Source organism: Schistocerca americana, chromosome 3 (assembly GCF_021461395.2).
Source record: "Schistocerca americana isolate TAMUIC-IGC-003095 chromosome 3, iqSchAmer2.1, whole genome shotgun sequence".
In the NCBI taxonomy this organism is placed as follows: domain Eukaryota; kingdom Metazoa; phylum Arthropoda; class Insecta; order Orthoptera; family Acrididae; genus Schistocerca; species Schistocerca americana.
In genome coordinates, this window is record NC_060121.1 from 963,616,510 (window position 1) to 963,639,900 (window position 23,391).

The 23,391-nt window shown below is 44.2% G+C and overlaps 1 protein-coding gene across 2 annotated transcripts in view; it reads left to right on the forward strand.

The window, feature by feature from the left end:
* The window catches only part of LOC124607497 (DNA-binding protein D-ETS-4), a 171,185-nt gene that overhangs the window by 110,647 nt on the left and 37,147 nt on the right, over positions 1-23,391 (forward strand). The window contains exon 1 of one of the 2 annotated variants that reach the window (XM_047139881.1): positions 3,962-4,020. The exons of the other annotated variant lie outside the window; for it this stretch is intronic. The gene's annotated coding sequence lies outside the window, so the exon portion shown is untranslated. Of the gene's footprint in view, positions 1-3,961; positions 4,021-23,391 lie in introns of those variants that run through there. 2 annotated transcript variants of the gene reach the window in all.

The following is a 23,391-nucleotide window of genomic DNA, read 5'->3' on the forward strand; positions in this document are numbered from 1 at the left end:
AATCCCCTCAGCACCACCCGATTTAATTTGACTACATTCCATTATCCTCGTTTTGCTTTTGTTGATGTTCATCTTATACACTCCTTTCAAGACACTGTCCATTCCGTTCAACAGCTCTTCCAAGTCCTTTGCTGTCTCTGACAGAATTACAATGTCATCGGCGAACCTCAAAGTTTTTACGTCTTCTCCATGAATTTTAATACCTACTCCGAATTTTTCTTTTGTTTCCTTTACTGCTTGCTCAATATACAGATTGAATAACATCGGGGAGAGGCTACAACCCTGTCTCACTCCTTTCCCAACCACTGCTTCCCTTTCATGCCCCTCGAGTCTTATACTTCACTTATTAAGTCTTCAGAATTGTTGCTTTTATAGTAAGTGGTTGATGTTTAGGTTTATTAAGGCTTTCAGCTATAGTCTTCGTTAGTTGTAAACTGTACACACTGAAAATTTCATAATTATCTCAGCGTGTACATAAACACATAGAGTCTACCACAAAATTGTTAGAGTGACATTTAAGGATGCTGATGAGTTTATCTGTGATACGTTTTCCGATGCTACGTGAACACTGTCACTAATTTCCTCCCATATTTCAGTCTCGCTACTGGATTGCCCTTGTTTGATTGCTGGAGACAGACTAGATCCATACCCACTTGCCCTTACACTTCGTTGTCTGCGCTGTAAAATGCTACCTTCTCCGGGAGACAGACCTAAGGAACCCTAAGCGCCTACGGTATAATCGTACTTCGGGAGCTCGGCAAACGCCAAACTGTTTTCACTTTGTTGCTGAGGCGTACTAAGGAGGGCGTCTTTATAGCGCGCTGAGCAGATGTTTTCGTCTTCCGCTGATTCAAAAATTTTCAATCACTGGATTTTGTATGGCAAGGAGTCGACCCTACGTGACATGTAGTTATTGAACATTAAATTGTGCACTAGCTTCCAGATTAAATCTAGACCACCCAGCTGTGTCTTGTGGAGTCCAGGCGTAATACTCTGATCTGTCCGTCTGTCGAGAACCTCCAGTATGGCTCGGGATGGGCCGTGCTAAAAGAAGCAGAATTAATATTCTGTCGATATCGAGGTCCTTAAAGACGGATTGCAAGCTCTGGCGGGACGATAAGGGAATAGTTTTGTTTCAAGTGACCATCCTGGCAGTCGCCTCAAATGACTTAGAGAAATCACAAAAATCCTAAATCAGGTTGGCCAGATAAAGCTTCCAACATAGCTCTACCAGAACAAGAGTTGTTTGGTTGATTTCTGGGGATTGTATAGTTCTTCGAGAGGCGCAAGGTTTTTGCTTGTAACAGCTGGACACTGTTCCTTCTCTCCAACCATTGCCGCCAAACAGCGACAACAAAAACGCCAAAAAGAACATTATTCTTCTGCTTCATGTAGTCAGAAAATCATCTGTACCAAACGCTCTTCAAGGAAGGCGCCAGATTTTCACTGGTTGTAAAGCCCTCCTTCCGGCGACTGCATACGTCGAATTCCCCAGTTGCCACGATGGGATAGAACGGACCATGTTCTGTTCTGCCCCCCCACCTTCCAACGAAAAATACTTGACATTACTAAAGATCGAACCTGAGTCCTTGTGTCGCCCAGACACTCAGCTGGCGAGCAGATTCATCAATTCCCTGTGATACTTAAATCCAATGCGTGCCTTACGAAGGTGCGTTGAGTCCACTACTGCCTTTTGTATGCAGTGTTAAATAATATGAAACACTTAAATCCAATGCGTACCTTAGACGCAGCGTTGAGTCCATTATTGCCTTAGAACTGTATGCACTGTTAATGAGACCTACAGTGTACAGAGAGATGCTGTATCGTCTTTGGAGGTCCGAAAGGTACTGTCCTCCTTGTAACTGGCGGTGTGATCCATAACAATTACGTCAGACGTGCCTGAGTGGGGATGTCCGAATGAAGAGCGAGACATCTCCTTCGTTATCTAGGCCGCTTTGCAAATAATCCGTTATAGCATGTGTGGCCCCTCCTGGCACTTGCTGGTACAAACGACGTCCACACGTACTACAACATTACGAGGCAGTAAACCAGAAAATAATTTGTAATAATCCTTTTACTTTCCATTGTCCCTCCTTGATGTACGTGACGCACATTTCTCGGGAAGTTCGCGCGTCATATCAGATAGTAATGTAGAGCTTAAGCTGCCCTCTGTTATCACTTGTCTGCCTTCTGGTTACAGACCCTTCAGAAATGTAAACATTTTCTCAGGCGTGTGGATAGGGGTATTGTCTCGCAGGAGTAGACGAGGTGTAGTAGTAAATTTACCATCCAGAACAGACGCTGAAACACATAAATACCTACGGCGTCTTTGCGAGACATCACACTGTTGAAGCACCAGTTCCACGATTCCGTTCGTTCTTACTCTTTTACTCCTACAATCAATTTTGGGTGCAACTCGCAGCCGTGCGAAGACGGTTTCTTGCTACACAACAATTTACAAATTGTGTAACTCAAGCGAGACATAAGCACTCTCTGTATCATACAGGTAAGTTAAATTTCATCATGCCCGATTTTCTTTCAGTTAACTTGTCACAGAGCTGTCAACAGATACGGAATACACCAGCTGTTGTTCGATCAACATTGAGATACTAATGGAATATAGTTTTATTGAAGAAACTTCCCAGAACTGCGATGAGGGAAGAAGAAAAAGGAGCAGACAATCTATGATGGGTCACACCCCGATTTAAAACCGATGCAGTGGATATCTAGGTTTATTTTTCTCGAATTTTCTTGAAATTATATTTTATGTTGAAAGTAAATATATGTTGTTGTTGTTGTGGTCTTCAGTCCTGAGACTGGTTTGATGCAGCTCTCCATGCTGCTCTATCCTGTGCAAGCTTCTTCATCTCCCAGTACCTAATGCAACCTACATCCTTCTGAATCTGCTTAGTGTATTCAATCTTGGTCTCCCTCTACGATTTTTACCCTCCACGCTGCCCTCCAATGCTAAATTTGTGATCCCTTGATGCCTCAAAACATGTCCTACCAACCGATCCCTTCTTCTAGTCAAGTTGTGCCACAAACTTCTCTTCTCCCCAATCCTATTCAATACCTCCTCTTTAGTTACGTGATCTACCCACCTTATCTTCAGCATTATTCTGTAGCACCAAATTTCGAAAGCTTCTATTCTCTTCTTGTCCAAACTAGTTATCGTCCATGTTTCACTTCCATACATGGCTACACTCCATACAAATACTTTCAGAAACGACTACCTGACACTTATATCTATACTGGACGTTAACAAATTTCTCTTCTTCAGAAACGATTTCCTTGCCATTGCCAGTCTACATTTTATATCCTCTCTACTTCGACCATCGTCAGTTATTTTACTCCCTAAATAGCAAAACTCCTTTACTACTTTAAGTGTCTCATTTCCTAATCTAATTCCCTCAGCATCACCCGATTTAATTTGACTACATTCCATTATCCTTGTTTTGCTTTTGTTGATGTTCATCTTATATCCTCCTTTCAAGACAAGTAAATATATACTTCCACTGAAAACAAAAGTTTTTCTAACCAGAAGGTTGCCTCTCCCGTCGATTCTGGTTCAACCATCGCAAATAGAGTATTAACTAGGGGATAAGTGCTGCCTCTTGTTGCTCCATATTTCAACTATGATGCGTTCAATAAAGACACACGTAAGCTATGGGGATAATATAAACAGTTATTTACTTTCTGGATCCCTCAACTGCGCGATCACGGCGGCAGGTCATAGCTGGTGCTGGCAAGCTACAGTATCATGGAGCATTCGATTACTGAGATATAACTAACTGTCAGTTATTACACAACCGAGGCACGTAGAACGTACAGATTTAGGAACAGACCTAGTCAGAAAAACCCAAACCCGTCGTACCTTGAGCTGCCGCCTGCAGCGCTGGCGGCGCTCAAGGCCGCGCGCGCATGCGCGGTCGCGGCTCCTACGCTGTCAGTTGTTCAGTCGCCCAGCTGCGCGCGCACAATTCGACTGGTATGGCTGCCGAGCACGGCATCGGATGAGAGGTAATTTTGTTGTCAGCATGCAACACTCCGATGTTAATACTACATTAGCTTAATCCAACGCTCCTTTAGACACGCCTGTATTATCGAGTGTGTTGTCATGGACTTACTTTGTTTTTATAATAGCACCATTTACAAATTTTGGCAATCACTATTGCGACAGCTTTAATTTAGAATAGCGATTGAGTTATATATAGTTAGTTTTTTATTTAAACATCATCTGATTTGTGTAAACAACTGTTAGCTCCGACGTATCACCTTTGATTTTAAGACGAAGAATTTATTAATCGTAAGTACATTCGATATTGTTGACCCGAGAATTTAGTTTCGAATAAAACTTTACCAAAAAATTTCGTGGAAACTTTCTATATCAGATTTCAAACTGTATGATGATTATATCCTTTCTGAAACATGTTTCTTTTCGCGCGCATTACAACTGTTAACCAAATATCGATATGTTACAATTACACGTACACTAATGTCAGTGAGGTACGAAATGCATTAAATGTGGAATATAATCTTAGCGAGTGTCTCGCAATATTTGTGCCAACAGAGGAAAGGCAACACTGTACTTTGGGCCGTAAATCTGCACAGTCGAGGACGCGGCGTGTTACAAGGTTGACGGGAATCCCGTCGGAGCCGACAGTTGAGAGGGAAACTTGTAGCGACAGAAGTATACGGCGTGTGTTATACCTGCCGTCTTCAAGTCGTGAGAGGCAGCGATAAAAAGTTTGCCACAGACCAAAATCTGATAATTGGGCTCAGCTCAGCATAAACATTGTAGCTATCGAAAGACTGCATCATCGAGCCTTTTAATAGAGTATTGAGAATTTTTTTGAATGTATTTGATTTTGTATCTTAAGTGGTGTTCTCCATAGACGTTCGATGAAGCTTATATTGAGGTCAGTGTTCAATTTTTCACATTCATAGCGGTGAAGCCCTTTTTCTCTTTTTTAAATACAAGTGATACTTTTCTTTCAATGGGAACTGCGTTACTTACTTAGATTAATGTGGTCCTGGAAATGCCTGCAAGGCTACTATATTATTTTAACAGATACAGCTCACAATCGTGTACTTTAATTTTAGATTTTTCTTGATATTACCTGTCGTACAGGCTTCAGTTCGTTTTCGTAGCTCATAACTCGTTCTTAGAATGCGACACTGGCATTTATGCCTACATTTAATTACTGATGATGTTTCTTTGTATCTCCTCGCTGTGATTTTGATAATGACTGCTCCAATTTTCAACCCAACACAAGAGCTGGGCCAGCAATTATCTTACAGAATTTCAAGTAATTTTGCTTAAGGGACGATCATTCCAATAACGATACACATTATGCAAAATTTGGTTAACTTATTCGATATCGCTCTATTATACTGAAAAATGAGATTATATTCAAGAGAACTGAAATTTTATGATTGGTTAAGAGGAGTGCATGCAAAATATATTTTAGATTTCATAATTTCCGAAATATTATGTCAGTTTTTTTAATGTTGTTCATGATGGTTATGCACTGTCATTTCTGAAGAAGCGCTATGGTTAAGAGGAGTGCATGCAAAATATATTTTAGATTTCATAATTTCCGAAATATTATGTCAGTTTTTTTAATGTTGTTCATGATGGTTATGCACTGTCATTTCTGAAGAAGCGCTATTGATCTGCGAGTCCACCAAATCAACCAAAGTAGCGCATGATTGCTTCGTTTAGGAAAATCCGAACGCTTCAGAAAGCAAAGGTTTTGCATTGTTTCTAGCGGCCATTTTGCCATATTCCTTCCACTTAACAATCACTCCACCCATGATGAGACCTACAGCTTCACATAAAACAAGAAGTAAAAAATTGAACGCTTGGCTGGGGGATCGGATCTATACCATTGTAGTCTGGTATCCATCAGAATGGCAGTGTGGCCTGTTATTAACTAAATGCTCCCATCGTTAATATTGTCCAAGTCAACAGTGATGTAGACGTTAGCAACAACTACCGGACTGCCTTAGAAGTAAGCCCCAGTGTTGACCTGTGGACGTAATGATGAACGCCGCGTGTACACACAACTAGAGGTCATTCGTGAAAGAGCAAAGTTCACCGTCTCTCTGACTCTTTACGCGAGTTGTCAGCATAAACTGCGGCGACGTACGCCGTTTTTCGCGGAACATGTAGACAGTTATTTGCATTCAGAGCTGGAGCTCCCTTTTCCAGGAATATTCTTGACGTTAACGCCGCTTTTGACACGACAACAGCAAGCACCTAGGAATGAACTGGAACCTTTTCGTTACAGCTTATTTCTCATGTGGGCACACACAACATATGTGAGAAGTCGCTTTTTCTGTACACCCGTGACGTAGCATGCCAGAAATCGCTCAAATCAGCAAAGGGCGCGTTATTCCTTTGTAAGCAACCGAATTAAATTTTGTCACCAGTGAAATGGAGAACAAGCTCAAATAACTGACACCGATTATCAGCCGGCCGCTGTGGCCAAGCTGTTCTAGGCGCTTCAGGCTAGAACCGCGCGACCGCTATGGTCGCAGGTTCGAATCCTGCCTCGGGCATGGATGTGTGTGATGTCCTTAGGTTAGTTAGGTTTAAGTAGTTCTTAAGTTCTAGGGGCCTGATGACCTCAGATGTTAAGTCCCATAGTGCTCAGAGCCGTTTGAACCATTTGAACTGTTTATCACTTCCTCGTTTCCGTAACTGGTTGGTTGGTTTTGGGGAAGGAGACCAGACAGCGTGGTCATCGGTCTCATCGGATTAGGGAAGGATGGGGAAGGAAGTCGGCCGTGCCCTTTCAGAGGAACCATCCCGGCATTTGCCTGGAGTGATTTAGGGAAATCACGGAAAACCTAAATCAGGATGGCCGGACGCGGGATTGAACCGTCGTCCTCCCGAAGGCGAGTCCAGTGTCTAACCACTGCGCCACCTCGCTCGGTTTTCCGTAACTGGTCGACATCAAATTACTCCTTATAATCTCGTTGATTTCTTGTGTTCGTCCTTTCACCGCAGTTTTCTTCATTCATCAAATGATATGACGCAGCGGTGAATGACTGCATTCCTGTTCGGGAGTTCGTTCCCACTGATAATAGCTATTGAAATTACCAAATGTGGGCGGTGTAAAATTTACGTCCGCAGCTCGTGGTCGTGTGGTAGCGTTATCGCTTCCCACGCCCGGGTTCCCGGCTTCGATTCCCTGCGGGGTCAGGGATTTTCTCTGCCTCGTGATGACTGGGTGTTGTGTGATGTCCTTAGGTTAGTTAGGTTTAAGTAGTTCTAAGTTCTAGGGGACTGATGACCATAGATGTTAAGTCCCATAGTGCTCAGAGCCATTTTTTGTAAAACTAACAAAGATGACATGAGAAAGGAATTTGTTCACTGCCACACAATTTGAGAACCTAGCGAGATAGTGCAGTGGTTTAAACACTGGACTCGGATTTCGGAAGAATGGCGCTCAAATCATGGTTCAGCATTCTTGATTTGGGTCCAACATCATATTGCTGAATCACCTTAGCCGAAAGCAGGGACTGTTCGTTCAAAATGTCATAGCCAATTCACTGTTCAGGTAGAGCTTATGTCTCGTCTCTAACTACATCGACGTCGACGAGACGTTAAACTCTGAACATTCTACTTTCATGTGGAGCATTTTATGGATGCTCGTGTTTTGCATATCTGACAAACCTTAAAAACTGAAACACAGTACTAATGTTCCATACGGTTGTGTGACGTTGGAAGTAACTAACAGTGCTTCTGGGACGAGGAAAACAATAGTAACTCACTTGACAGGGCTTTAGAAGCCTCTTCGGTCTCTGAAGATTCTATACAATTTGCGTCTTGAAAAGGGCGGCAAAGCTAAATCAGTGTAGCGGAACCGAGAAACAAATCATGGAGTGCGTTTTGCGTACTTGGAAGTTTCTCTGGGATGGGTTAAGTTGGCACACGTGAATCATCCGTGTTAAAATGAATGTATTAAATGTTTTATGGGTTCAAAGCTTCAAAGAATTACCATCGCCTCCTAGCAATACTGATTTAATCTTTCAATGCTATGGAAAGATTGACGTCCGAGGGTTTTCGAACGGATTTCCCTTACGAGCCTGAATGCGTCCTGTTCCAATGACCAGCGACACAAACCACAAGCCCGGAGATCACTAGTATTGAGCAACGGGGATACAGTCTATAAATAACTCTGGAACGATTGAAGTGGAAAGGCGGATAGATTACGTTAGTTCTTTCCAGTGATGAGTAACAATCGAGGAACTGTCTTGACACGAGTTCCGTCAACAGTCCTAGGGTGTCACCACAGAGCGACCCCAGAAGTCGCTATAAACGAGAGCGTTCCGCGAAAAAATTTCCCAGCAGTGCTCGTGATCGTAATTATGTGCCGATCAGGTGGAAAATACGTCCGGCGCGTGCCAGGAAGTGTTGTCTGGCGATGACATAATGCGATTTCCATAGCCGAGAAAGAATAGAAGCCGCCGAGGCGACAGGACGAGGTTTTCCCGCGCTGGTGACAGGCGAACACCGCGGCTGGCGCGCGCGGAGGTCTCGGCTACGTCACGGTCGCCCATTGACTGGCGGTTGTAGTACGGCGCGCTAGCTTCATTCAGTTTGCTCGCGGCGCCTCTGCAGCTACAGGTGAGTGCGAGCGTCGCATCGACCTATCGCTACACGCGATTAATCGACACCGCCCGCGTCGTTGCGTCGTGCGCAGAGCTGCTAGATCATCGTGCGTGCCGACGAGCGACGGCACAACTTCCGGTGTGACCGGTTATCAGTGGGAGATGCAGTGACGTGATACTGTTATCAGTGCATCGCTAGCAAAGTCGTCTATTCCTGAATTCGACAAGTTTTCTATGTTACCGTAGGTTGTGGATTTTACAAATTTGCTGTGCTAGTGGTGCTGAGAAGTGAATTTGACATCACACTTAAGGTGTTATTTTGCCTTAAGCAACGTGCAAAACGACTTACTATTATGACACGGCTGTAGCGCCCAAGTGTGGATTTGACACACGAAAGGCTACCAGCTTTTTACAGCCGCCATAACTCGTTTCGAGTTCGAGAACTCTGGTGATTGTTATTAGGTTTTTATTGTTGACGCCACAGCTTGTGATCTCACTGATTATCTTTGAAAGTTTCGATTGTCTAATAGCTTTGGAACAGCAGCTTCTTTGAGTTCGTTGCTTTAGTTTATCGTTGGGAGCTGGAGCACGTGCTGTCAGTTTCCCTACCACCACATAGCGCTCAATAAAAGAGAATATTGAAGTTAATTGCTCTGCTGCACATGACAACATTCTAAAAATCTGCATCCATAATATGCGATTGCTTCGTTCAGGGACATAAATTGGCAAGTTATCAAGTGCAGGGCGCTCTCTAAAAGGAAAGCGTCCATTACAATGTATTTTCAGTTAGTACTTAAATCTGAAATATTAATCTCAGGGTATCGTCACACGACTGAAAGACTAATAAGAATCCTCAGCAGAAATTTCTATTTCATTCTGAGGGTGGATTTTTCAAGTCTGAAACCGGTTAAGGTGACTTTCATTGACGAGGTCCGAAACTTACTTGTGGCTGGTTGCTCTTGCTAAGTTATAATCCTCATATAGTTATGTTTTGGAGTGAAACATTCCTTCTTAATTGTGAATAGGTTGCTCAAGATACGCTACCGCCTTTGTTCTGTCCCAGTCCAATTTTTTAAAGCTACTCACCTTTCACAGCTGTAATGGACAACTCACAGGTCTTGTGTTTGTCCTGGGCTTATTGACACGCCGATTAGGATGGTGGCCTCGTTTACGTAAGCTGCGGGTGTCGAATCGTCTGACTTAGACTCTTAGCTGTTTACCTTTCCATCTTATTGTTTACATACGGTATAACGTATTCAGTGGTATGGGCCACCTTATTTAAAATACTTTTTTCCTGCGTCATGACCTGTTTCCTTGCTGCTGTGTCATCGTCAGTGTTATCACTGATCTTCCACTCTGGAAATGATTAAAAACTATGAATACTACTGCAGTGTCAGTTGCGACATTAGCATTTTATAAATATAAAGGCCGTAGCTGCAGAGACAGAATTCTCACAGAAATATGTATCTAATACCGTAAAACGTTAATAAAAATTCATGTCCGCTTTCTCAACAGCTGAATGCTATGTGACTGAATAATGTTTTCCCTTCACTTCCGCATTCCGCCGGCCGATGTGGCCGAGCGGTTCTAGGCGCCTGAGTGGAACCGCGCGACCGCTACGGTCGCAGGTTCAAATCCTGCCTCGGGCATGGATGTGTGTGATGTCCTTAGGTTCGTTAGGTTTAAGTAGTTCTAAGTTCTAAGGGACTGATGACCTCAGATGTTAAGTCCCATAGTGCTTAGAGCCATTTGTACCATTTCTGCATCCCTACTGATGAAATATGACACATTCCTATAAATTTAAAATACAAGAGGGCACACATTAAATTATGTCGTCATAAACTGTAGCAATAATGTGATAAAAGCGATTGCAGGACATGGTGTCAAAACTTTCTATGCAACATTTAAAAACTCTGCCGTTCTTATAACAGCAGACGTGAATAAAATAATAAAACTACAGTTTCCTATGTTCGTATAAATATATTTGATAACTGAAAAATGATCAGGCGTTGGAAATCTTGTTTTCCGTAGGCGACATCAGTTATTTTTCTGGCCATAATGCAGAGCGGGGGAGAGGGGGGGGGGGGCTGATAGTCATTTGTTTTAAGAGGCGCAAGTCTCCAACTCGTATCTCATCGAATAGATGTGTTGCACGGCGTTTCTGCGGGTTTTATTTCGATGTTAATTAGCTCAATAGCTTGGGTGGATGTAATTTTCCCTCGCCATTAATGGCTAGTCTGGCGCGCCGGAGTATTTTTCTACAGCACAGGTGTAAATCACTCGCATTTTTCTGTGAACTGAATTTTATTAACAGAGATGCGTGGCCGTTTTCTATTTAAGGCTATTACGTTCTGGAGCCGGCCTGGGTGGCCGAGCGGTTCTAGGTGCTACAGTCTGGAACCGCGCGACCGCTACGGTCGCAGGTTCGAATCCTGCCTCGGGCGTGGATGTGTGTAATGTGCTTAGGTTAGTTAGGTTTAAGTAGTTCTAAGTTCTAGGGGAATGATGACCTCAGAAGTTAAGTCCCATAGTGGTCAGAGCCATTTGAACCATTTGCACGTTCTCCTGAGGAAGGGCTAGGAAGCATGAGCTAGCTTAAATGTTGGTACCATTGTTGTGTATACAAACAAAAAATAAACGTCGTTGACGCTAAGAGGCGTAACCGTGAGAAATTACTTGCTTCCTATCGGTATTATCAATGATAACATATTCCACAATTACTCGTACATTTGCTGTTTATAAACACTATGTATGTAGATGATTTCAAGGTGAAATGGGAGAAGCAGTAAATTAAGTGCTTTCTTGATCAGTACAAAAGAAAAAGTCCAGATGTCCTATGCTGAATTCCAATGCCAGCAACCTGTAAGACACTTGCTGAGTTATGTGCCTATATTTGTGTAAGGAATGTCTTGAGCATTCAAACGATACATCTGGTGAATGTTTGCAGGTTGTAGCGCTGGATCCAGGTCATGTCAATTTTTTTTTAAATATTTTGCAGCAGACAGTGATTGTATTGTATTGAACTGGGGACCTAGAAACGACCGAGAGACTTCGTCCCCGCCGTAACCCTCAGTGGTTCACAACCCCGCAACAGGCTACAGCAGTCCACTCACCCAACCGTCGCCCCACACCGAACCCAGGGTTATTGTGCAGTTCGGTCCCCGGTGGACCCCCCCCCCCCTCCCCTCCCCCGGGAACGTCTCGTACCAGACGAGTGTAACCCCAAATGTTTGTGAGGGAGAGTAATGATGACGTACGCATACGTGGAGACAGTGTTTGCGGGCAGCAATCGCCGACATAGTGTATCTGAGGCGGAATAAGGGGAACCAGCCCGCATACGCCGTGGCAGATGGAAAACCGCCTAAAAACCATCCACAGGCTGGCCGGCTCACCGGGCCTCGACACTGATCCTCCGGGCGGATTCGTGCCAGAGACCGGCAGCGATGGCTTCAAAATATATTATATTTGCAGTAGCTGTACCCGAGCATAGGTGTCCCGGAGCATAAGTGTCTACATAATTTATTAGTTTATATCCTGAAACAGCTACTCTCACTCGCTTCCATAACCTGAAAGATAAAATGCCCCATTCCTCCTATCATTACAGGCATTCTTCCGTGATGGATAAAATTCTCAGGAGCCGCTTCTTTGACGAGTTTGTGAAGCAGAACTGACGCAAAAGAGATGTGTGGGAAGAGAACTCAACAGCACTTAAAAGGCAAACACTACATTCGGGAGTACTATAAATGTGGGTTAAATCTTTCACTAGTGGTTTTAGAATAGGGCAAATGTACAGGGAACTGAAAATTTGTCCAGATAGGACCGATCGGGTCTGTCGGCGAAATTCACCTATTTGATTTCTGCGGCGAAGCCAAGGAACGCAGATTTACTCGTGTAGAAATGACTCAGGCGAAAAGTGGGAATGCAATCGAAAGTGGATTGGGTTCTCACGGGACTTGCGTGCGTCATGGTGATAGGGAGGTATGTACATTAGCGTGACGTCATGCGTCGAATGCCGTCAGCTGGCGAGTAAACCCATCACAGTGCCTTGTGGCTGCGCAGTCTGCCGCCTTGAGACTCAGTCATCGTGTCGTCACCAGGTGCGTTCACTGGACGTCTTGTTTGGTTCCCTGTTATCTTATTATGCTCAATGTCCCCTTCCGCATGGGGTCTAGAGAGAGATGAGGATCGTGAACGCAGCGGAGTGCGCCCTTTGAGTAAGGCAGCCAGGCAGACTGGGTTCAGTGAATTCGCGGCGCCGCCTGTGGTCTTTCGGAGCGGAGCCGGAATTGGTTTCGGGGGCCGTCGTCCTTGCGTTTCTCTCGCCGCGCGTCTTACGTCACCCTGCCGCCTGTCCCAGTCAGCACTGCCGAATTCTCGAACCGCTCTTGCAGCCGCGGCTGCTATTAACAGCTTGTTCAGCTTCCGTCTCGTTGACTCAACCGGTAACTTTTCGCCAGTTTATAAAAAAATCCTATCTTGAAATTATTATACTGTTCTGTGAGACTGCTTCTAGAATTTGTTTGGTCATATCATGTTACGGGAAGTGGTCGCTCTGATAACAGATCCGTTTTCAGATGGAACAGTTACGAATCCTTGTCTGACTACCGCGGTTCAAATTATCCTAGTTCATTATTATTATTATCTAATAGTTCCTTGAACGAAACCACGACTCACTAACTCGACAATTCTTGTCCAACCGTAACATCGTTATCTACAGTGGATTAATGTACACTACTGGCCATTAAAATTGCTACACCAACAAGAAATGCAGATGATAAACGGGTATTCATAGGACAAATATATTATACTAGAACTGACATGTGATTACATTTTCACGCAATGTGGGTGCATAGATCCTGAGAAATCAGTACCCAGAACTACCACCTCTGGCCGTAATAGCGGCCTTGATACGCCTGGGAATTGAGTCAAACAGAGTTTGGATGGCGTGTACAGGTACAGCTGCCCATGCAGCTTCACCACGATACCACAATTCATCGAGAGCAGTGACTGGCGTATTGTGACAAGCCAGTTGCTCGGCTACCATTGACCAGACGTTTGCAATTGGTGAGAGATCTGGAGAATGTGCTGGCCAGGGCAGCAGTCGAACATTTTCTGTATTCAGAAAGGCGCGTACAGGACCTGCAACATGCGGTCGTGCATTATCCTGCTGAAATGTAGGGTTTCGCAGGAATCGAATGAAGGGTAGAGCCACGTGTCGTTAACACATCTGAAATGTAACGTCTATTGTTCTAAGTGCCGTTTACGCGAACAAGAGATGACCGAGATGTGTAACCAATGGTGCCCCATACCATCACGCCGGGTGATACGCCAATATGGCGATGACGAATACACGCTTCCAATGTGCGTTCACCGAGAAGTCGCCAAACACGGATGCGACCATCATGATGCTGTAAAAGGAACCTGCTTTCACCCGAAAAAATGACGTTTTGCTATTCGTGCACCCAGGTTCGTCGTTGAGACAACATCGCAGGCGCTCCTGTCTGTGATGCAGCGTCAAGGGTAACCGCAGCCGCGGTCTCCGAGCTAAGTCCATGCTGCTGCAAACGTCGTCGAACTGTTCGTGCAGATGGTTGTTGTCTTGTCTGTTGACTCAGGCATCGACACTTGGCTGCACGATCCGTTACAGCCATGCGGATAAGATGCCTGTCATGTCGACTGCTAGTGATAAGAGGCCGTTGGGATCCAGCACGGCGTTCCGTATTACCCTCCTGAACCCACCGATTCCATATTCTGCTAACAGTCATAGGATCTCGACCAGCACGAGCAGCAATGTCGTGATACGATAAACCGCAATCGCGATAGGCTACAATCCGACCTTTATCAAAGTCGGAAACGTGATGGTACGCATGTCTCCTCCTTACACGAGGCATCACAACAACGTTTCACCAGGCAACGCCGGTCAACTGCCGTTCGTGTATGAGAAATCGGTTGGAAACTTTCCTCATGTCACCACATTGTAGGAGTCGCTATCGACGTCATCCTTGTGTAAATGCTCTGAAAAGGTAATCATTTGCATATCACAGCATTTTCTTCCTGTCGGTTAACGTTCGCGTCTGTATCACGTCGTCCTCGTAGTGTAGCAATTGTAATGGCCAGTAGTGTATTTTGTGTATGGCTACCTCACTAAAATTATTATTTACAATTATCTCAAACTAAAAACTAACATCCAGGCCACGAATGTAGTCTACTCATTCCCCTCTGCAATCTCCAGGAACTTTGTTGGATCGCAAGGGGAAGCTCTCGGAGGACATACTTGAGCTACATGGTGAGGAGTCTGCATTTCAGCGCCACACTCACAAATGGTACAAGTTATTTTCTTCTGTAGAGGAGTCTATGTAGGTGAGACTTTGTTCATTGAGTCCATAGCGTTCCAGTCTCTGTTTCAGATGAAATGTGAAATTTGAACATAGGGTTTCTCTAGGTACGTGGCGTTTGTCTGCCGTGTCTGTCTGAGTAGACAGACGTGGAGAATGAGAGTGTTCACGATTTGCTGCTTCCTGTATCCTGAGGGTGAAGAGGCCGGTCTTCCATCTTCCAGTAGGTCCAACTCATTATACATTACAATAACAGTACTACAAATACAGTAATCGTAATAATGTGTTGCTGTCCAAAACAGGAGTAGCCAGTTCGAATCTAGGTGGTGAATGAAGGCTTCATCGCCAGTATTTGTCAGTGAAGGGGATGAGGTGGTAACCTAATCCCTGATGACGAGACTTTTCCACAGCATGTCACGGAGTGCGAGCATTTGGCACCGTAGACGGTGATCGCTTCGTTGGTCGAAGACTTCAGTCTCGGTGTTACCCGAGAGTCGTAATCCAAGTTCTGGCCATTCTCTACCGACCTGCTCCTTGCAACTTAGAAGAAAGCTGGAGAACTAATGGGGCGCTACTTGATGAACACTCAGCATCAGAACCAGACATGCAAGATGCTAAGCATTCCTTCATAAATGGAATCCTAACCCTATTTCGCTGTTAAGTTCCACTGGCGTAGTGTTATGATGAGACTCTGAAATTAATAGTGGCTCTTGATAGACAGGTACCTCATTAATATTTTCGTAGGTATGTTTTCTTTATCATTTTTGTGTTCTACGTATGTCAAATTTTTAAGTAGTTTTTCTCTACACTAAATAAAATGAAATAAATAATCTGTCATAGTCATCAATAACACCAACACGCCGCTACAGCCGGCGTCCATTCGTCAGTCAGCGGCATTCAAAGCTCGCTCTTCCGATACAAAGTGAAAGAAAGCGGGTGAAGAATGCAAACCTTTCTTGTTAGGCAGCTTAACTCAGTCAATAGAGTCTTACAATCCATAAGACCAACGACTTAAATTTTACTAAAATAACATTGGTCAAACACAGAAGCTGTCGCTTGCTGAGTCAAACATCAGAACTGTTTCTTGTGCTGCAAAAATTTATGGCAGTTGTTCAAAGACTTTACAAAACGAACGCAACAGCCACTTCGCGTTCAAAATTTTTCACTTTGTAATAGGCTACACCAATCCCAAACAATACAGCATTGTAACAAATCTAAGCATAACACTTTTAAGAAACATCCGTAAGAAAATCCCAAACAGAAGAGGTCTGAGTTAAGAGCGGACATCAATGCGAATCCATGGCACGAAATGAAGTATCATGAGAAATCAGAATGAATAGAGATGGTCAAGTGATCGGGTTAGACATAGATGGAATGACAAGAAGTGTACCGTAGACAACTGAATGGGAGACAGGAACGAATTTGTTAATTAACTCAGGAAAAAACTGGACAGAGATGAGGATAATGGTGGAATGGAAAGACAATTGATAAACAAATACGTCTAAAATATTAGATCTCACCGTGGGGAGGGTACACAAACATGACATTAATATCACAGAGGGAGGGAAATGTACTGAATATCTCAAATGAGGAGGCTATAACTAGTACTCTTGAAATTGAGCTGCACCTAACACTGGGTTTTATGCAACTCTCAGCGCCTTCAAATACTACGTGCAAAATTCTCATGTTCCGTCGCTTGCTATGTGCGAACTATTACTAGTACAGAAAAATGAATAGGGCTTTTTTGTAGGACATTTAATGTAATTAAATTTTGTACTGGGATATGTTTACGCTGACGGCCACAGTTTTCGAGTTATTCTAGAACAATGTGTCTGAAGGTCACTTTTGTGCGTTTTCCTTGAATAAATCGAAATCTACAGCCTCTAGTCAAAATGTACCCCAGATCAAAATTTTACTACATTAAATGCCCTACAAAAAAAGTCCTCTTCATTTTTTTCTTGAGGACTAACAGTTTCGTTTAGCGAGCGAGAGAATATAAAAATCTTGTGAGTGGTACTTGCAGGCGTTGCGGGCTGCATAAAACTCAGCGGTAGTAGCAGTAAAATCACCGTGTGGCTCGGTGGCTCGTTGTCGGCCTATGAATCCTAAGTCAGTGGTTCTAAGGCCATGTTGAATTACAGGTCCCCCAGTAATTGGGTAAGTCAGTCAGAAGGGCAGAACAAGATCACATCTAGTATTTACTGACCGAGGTGACACAGTGGTTAGCGCACACGATTTACATTCTGGAGGACGAAAGGTCATGTCCTCCTCCAGCCGGTCAAATCCTCCTCCAGCCATCCAGATTTAGGTTTCCCGTGATTTTCCTAAACCGCTCCCGGCAAATGCGGGATGGTTCACTTGATAAATGCACGGTCGATTTCCATCCCCATCTTTTCGTAATCCGAGCTTGCGCTTCGTCTCTAATGACCTCGTTGTCAACGGCATATTAAATTCTAATCTCCCTTCCTCCGTCCACTCTAGAAGAGAACTTTTGTTTTCAGGTTGATGATAGCTGTAACTTGCACCTCGCGTAATGACCGCGAGGATAAAAGAAGCGCCGGCCGGAGTGACCGAGCGGTTCTAGGCGCTACAGTCTGGAACCGCGCGACCGCTACGGTCGCAGGTTCGAATCCTGCCTCGGGCATGGATGTGTGTGATGTCCTTAGGTTAGTTAGGTTTAAGTAGTTCTAAATTCTAGGGGGCTGATGACCTCAGATGTTAAGTCCCATAGTGCTCAGAGCCATTTGAACCATTTGATAAAAGAAGCGAAATTTGGGCTTATCCAGTAGGGTGCTTAACATGAGAAAATGGAAGGAGACTTGGTAACTTTCATTACTAGAGCCACTCGCCTCAATGTGGCATGCGGAGTCCAGATATAAATTTTGTAGAGGTGAGAGCGAAGCTGTTATCCAGTGCGGCAGTACCTGCTCATTTGGAGTGCGCGCGGCATGAGCGCGGGAGGTCATATATGAGCTGCACCGGCTCGCGGACTGTCCGTGGGAAAAACCCGGTGGATCAGGTTGGCGGACACCTGCGGACATACCGCGGGTGGGCAAATAGCTGGCAACGCCGCCCAGTCCTCACGGCCATAAATATGCGTGCTCGTCCTCCCACTCGACGATGACGTCACAGCGGTGACGAGCCGCCGTAAACAAGATCCGCAGTCGCGGGTCGCGAGGCGCCACCCACCGACGCCTGTCTTCAGGAGAGGTACACCGCCCACTTGCTTCCGTGGTTCGTCTGCTTTTGCTCTGTTGCTTCCCTTTACGCGATTCTGCGAAGTGGCTAGCTCGGTTAACCCTTTCGTGAGCCGTGGCAAACATGCTTCCCACTACAATGAATTCGCCCCTAGTCCCGTGGGATTCACAGTTCCCACCTCTGTACGGTGCTACCACCTAGTGAACAGTATAGGTTACTACTTCCAGTCGGAAGTTCCTGTTGTTTTTGCTGTACCTTCGCGCAGAGGCATTGTATAGTTGAGTGTTGCTCTGTAGAGGAGCCTTTCAGCGCTGTTTGCGTGACATATTGTGTTTTTTTCCTCAAAGCTATAGTATAAATACTTTTGATTTACCCAAATTTATGAAAGAAAACGTAAAATTGGAACGAGGAGAATTCCAGTTTGAAACAAAAGGAGCCATTTCTGCAGTAAAATGGATGGATAACCGTCCAGTCACTTTCCTGTCTTCAATTCACGACCCATGAGAAACAGCCACAGTGAAAAGGAAAAACAAGGATAGTACTAGTACAGAGATTTCTTGTCCTGAAGTTGTGGCAGAATACAACAAAATAATGCGTGGTGTCGATAAGTTTGATCAATTACGAGAAAGGTATGCTATTGGCAGACTTTTGTAAAATGGTGGCACAGAATATTTTATTTCCTGGTGGACGTTGCTGCAGTGAACAGTTTTATCCTGTGGAAAATAAGTAAAAGAGGAAGTGGACAGCATGATCAGCTCACATACAGGATCCATCTAGACAACTGATCGCTGACTTCTCATCCCACAAAAAGGCGTGGACAAAAGCCTGTCTTTCTGGCAAAAGGGGGTAAAGTACCTGAAGATTTTTGTCATGTGGCTGTAGGGGAGCACATTTTAGGAGAAACCTACTGGACGTGCCGTCATTGTAGCACCAAAGCCTCGGAAAAGAGCACTCGCTGTGTTTGTACATATTGTCAAATACCACTTTGCATAGACCCATGTTTCCGAAAATTGTATGGCAAGTAATTGTGAACAATCATTGTAACAAGAGAAGTAAATTTATCAAATAAATATGACATATATTGAAAAAGTTGTTTTTGTCATTTAACTCCAAAGAAGGGCAGTGGGAAGAATACTTCCCACGTTGTTGTGTGACCTCACTTTCACAGTGGAGCAAATTTGATATTCTGTATGATAAATCTACTACTATCTGCTCTCCATTCATTAAAAAAAAACGGTTCAATAATTTTGCCCACGAAAGGGTTAAGTAACTCCAAAAAGCAGCCCATCGTCCCAGTTACACACCTCTGCTTGAAACTTTCGCTCAACGTGACAGCCACCTCTATCAAAGCTGTATTTCAGGGGAAGACACCACCTTGGAACAGGTTAAAACTATAGGTAGCGTCTTTTTTAAATGGTTTGCTGAGGTGCTTCACAATTATAAGACTAGGGCATGCTACGTGTGCAAATACTATGTTAAATGAAGCAAGATAAATCCTGAACTTGCTATGTGTGCGACGACTACGTCAAATGAACCAAGATTCTGTGCCACTGAACTTACTTATGTTTTATGCCTTCATATAGGGCAACAGCCACTCAGCAAATAAAACGTGGGCTACAGCAGGACCAAAACTGTTAGTAGTTGGCAAAACTAGTCAAGACAACTCACCGCAAATGTGATTTTGAAAGCACACAAATCGAACAGAGAAAGCAGTTTTAACTACAGGGTTATTACAAATGATTGAAGCGATTTCACAGCTCTACAATAACTTTATTATTTGAGATATTTTCACAATGCTTTGCACACACATACAAAAACTCAAAAAGTTTTTTTAGGCATTCACAAATGTTCGATATGTGCCCCTTTAGTGATTCGGCAGACATCAAGCCGATAATCAAGTTCCTCCCACACTCGGCGCAGCATGTCCCCATCAATGAGTTCGAAAGCATCGTTGATGCGAGCTCGCAGTTCTGGCACGTTTCTTTGTAGAGGAGGTTTAAACACTGAATCTTTCACATAACCCCACAGAAAGAAATCGCATGGGGTTAAGTCGGGAGAGCGTGGAGGCCATGACATGAATTGCTGATCATGATCTCCACCACGACCGATCCATTGTTTTCCAATCTCCTGTTTAAGAAATGCCGAACGTCATGATGGAAGTGCGGTGGAGCACCATCCTGTTGAAAGATGAAGTCGGCGCTGTCGGTCTCCAGTTGTGGCATGAGCCAATTTTCCAGCATGTCCAGATACACGTGTCCTGCAACGTTTTTTTCGCAGAAGAAAAAGGGGCCGTAAACTTTAAACCGTGAGATTGCACAAAACACGTTAACTTTTGGTGAATTGCGAATATGCTGCACGAATGCATGAGGATTCTCTACCGCCCAGATTCGCACATTGTGTCTGTTCACTTCACCATTAAGAAAAAATGTTGCTTCATCACTGAAAACAAGTTTCGCACTGAACGCATCCTCTTCCACGAGCTATTGCAACCGCGCCGAAAATTCAAAGCGTTTGACTTTGTCATCGGGTGTCAGGGCATGTAGCAATTGTAAACGGTAAGGCTTCTGCTTTAGCCTTTTCCGTAAGATTTTCCAAACCGTCGGCTGTGGTACGTTTAGCTCCCTGCTTGCTTTATTCGTCGACTTTCGCGGGCTAAGCGTGAAACTTGCCCGCACGCGTTCAACCGTTTCTTCGCTCACGGCAGGCCGACCCGTTGATTTCCCCTTACAGAGGCATCCAGAAGCTTTAAACTGCGCATACCATCGCCGAATGGAGTTAGCAGTTGGTGGATCTTTGTTGAACTTCGTCCTGAAGTGTCGTTGCACTGTTATGACTGACTGATGTGAGTGCATTCCAAGCACGACACACGCTTTCTCGGCTCCTGTCGCCATTTTGTCTCACTGCCCTCTAGAGCGCTCTGGCGGCAGAAACCTGAAGTGCGGCTTCAGCCGAACAAAACTTTATGAGTTTTTCTACGTATCTGTAGTGTGTCGTGACCATATGTCAATGAATGGAGCTACAGTGAATTTATGAAATCGCTTCAATTATTTGTAACAGCCCTGTATTTGTATGAACATGATACACGGGCAGCTGGCTGTAGTAGCTGTACGTGGAGAGGAAAAGATTAGCACAAGGCAGGAAAAGATGATGGACAGCATAATACCTGTGGAGAGAGTGGTGACATTTGAAAAAAGGAAAAAATGTGCTCCGGAAATTGGAAATCGGGAACCCTTGTTAAAAGTGTGTTCCTGGAAAAAAGGGGTCTCGTAACGAAGAATTTCATGTACATTACGATGGGGCAGGTTTTTGCCATATCATTAGTTGAGAATGTACTGCTATGTAGCAGAGCAGGAAAACGAAAACAAAAACGGAAGCTAGAAACAACGGAAATTTGTGTATGGAAATATTAGCCGGAACTGCTGTAGTTGGATCCAGAAGAAAAGAGCTTAAAATCAGCAGTGATCCTCTTCAAGGAAACAGAAAGTTGAAAGATGAACCTCTGGGATACAACGAGGCATAACAGATGGATGAAGAGCGAGGCATAACAGATAGATGAAAAGCATTCTGAAGGCAAATCACTAGATAAAAGGGGCACGCGAGACCGAGAAACAATTTTGCAAAGGCCGGTAGACAGAGGGTACTGGAACGCTAAAAGTATACTGGAATACTAAAGCTATCAAGAATTGGACGGTGAAGCAGGAGACTGGACATAGTAGTCTAACTACAAAGCTTTTATAATATAGTGATTATGATGTCAGGACCTAATACACATACTCTGATCAGAGATCTACAGCTAACAAGTTCTGGAAGCTGAATGCCAAAGGCGAGACATATATAAAGTATCGAGGCATTCTAGGTTATTTCTCCTGAGAACATTCCTTGACCAGAGGTTACTTCGTCTGTAACGACCTCCACAGAAGGAACAGTTGCATATTTTAACTTTTATTTAAGATAAACTGAGGTGGTTTTCAAAATGGTTCAAATGGCTCTGAGCACTATGGGACGTAACTACTGAGGTCATCAGTCCCCTAGAACTTAGAACTTCTAAACCTAACGACATCACACACATCCATGCCCGAGGCAGGATTCGAACCTGCGACCGTAGCGGTCGCGCGGTTCCAGACTGTAGCGCCTAGAACCGCTCGGCCACCGTGGCTGGCCTAGGTGGTTTTCCATCAATTAAATTACACGACCACAGCTATTTCAAGCACAATCTAAAACAGTACCTGCCTCCTGCTTTAATGGGTAAATTGATTCCCACGTCGGAGGATGACTTTGTAAACTCCTCTAGTATTCCACATAATTCTAAAAGGCCGTCGCACTGACATGAGATCACTAGTTTGGCGTGAAGGCCTCAGGTTTTAGAGGACGGGGTTCTGCCTTCACCCAGGTGGCTGCCATCAAGCATATTCTGTCTGAAGACTGAAACTGAGTATACCCACGAGAAATGTGGTACATGTTACTTTGGGCTTGATGTGTACAAAGTAGAGATTATCATAATGAAAAATTGAGTACCGCATTCAACCAGTTAACAGAAGACGAGGAAAATAGTGGTAAAGTATACGGCAGAAATGTTTATTGACACAACTCTCATCATTTATGTGCAGTATTGTTAATGAGGTGATCTGAAACAGATCCGTAAACGGAAATATTCTTCCCTTCGTGATTAGTGGCTTCATTTTCCTGAAAGTCAGTGGCCTTGCTTCAGCCAGTAAGTGTTGCTCGTTGTAGACGAGGCTTCCGTGCAATAGCTGCATGCCCGTGACGGCGAAAGAGAACGTTCGTGCATGCTACGTCACGAATGCGGACGTTGAAACAAACGAGGTTCTAGGTGGGAATCCTCGCTGGCGCGTCATCTCATGACGTCATAACCGTTGCGCCATCGGCACTGGCTGTGCTGTTAGGAGAAACCGAAGTTGCACACTGAGGTGCTAAATTCCGGAGCGTTTCCGCAGTGTCATTTGCAGATGACTTGCTGAACCACTGCAGCAGTGAAAGGAAAATGAATGTTAGTAACTTGCAAAGGAAGCTGTCGCCTCAGTGTGGATATTAAACTTATCTGAGAATGTTTATCGACTAGAAACCAGTTCCCAAAATTCAAATATACTGCTTTAGGATCTTTTAATAACCAGTCGTTTTTGTTGCATGGATATCGTGAATTTTTAAGTGAGTTTTATTTTCAGAGGACGTTGCTGACCAACCATTCAACGTTGCGCTCCGTATAATTTAATTACCG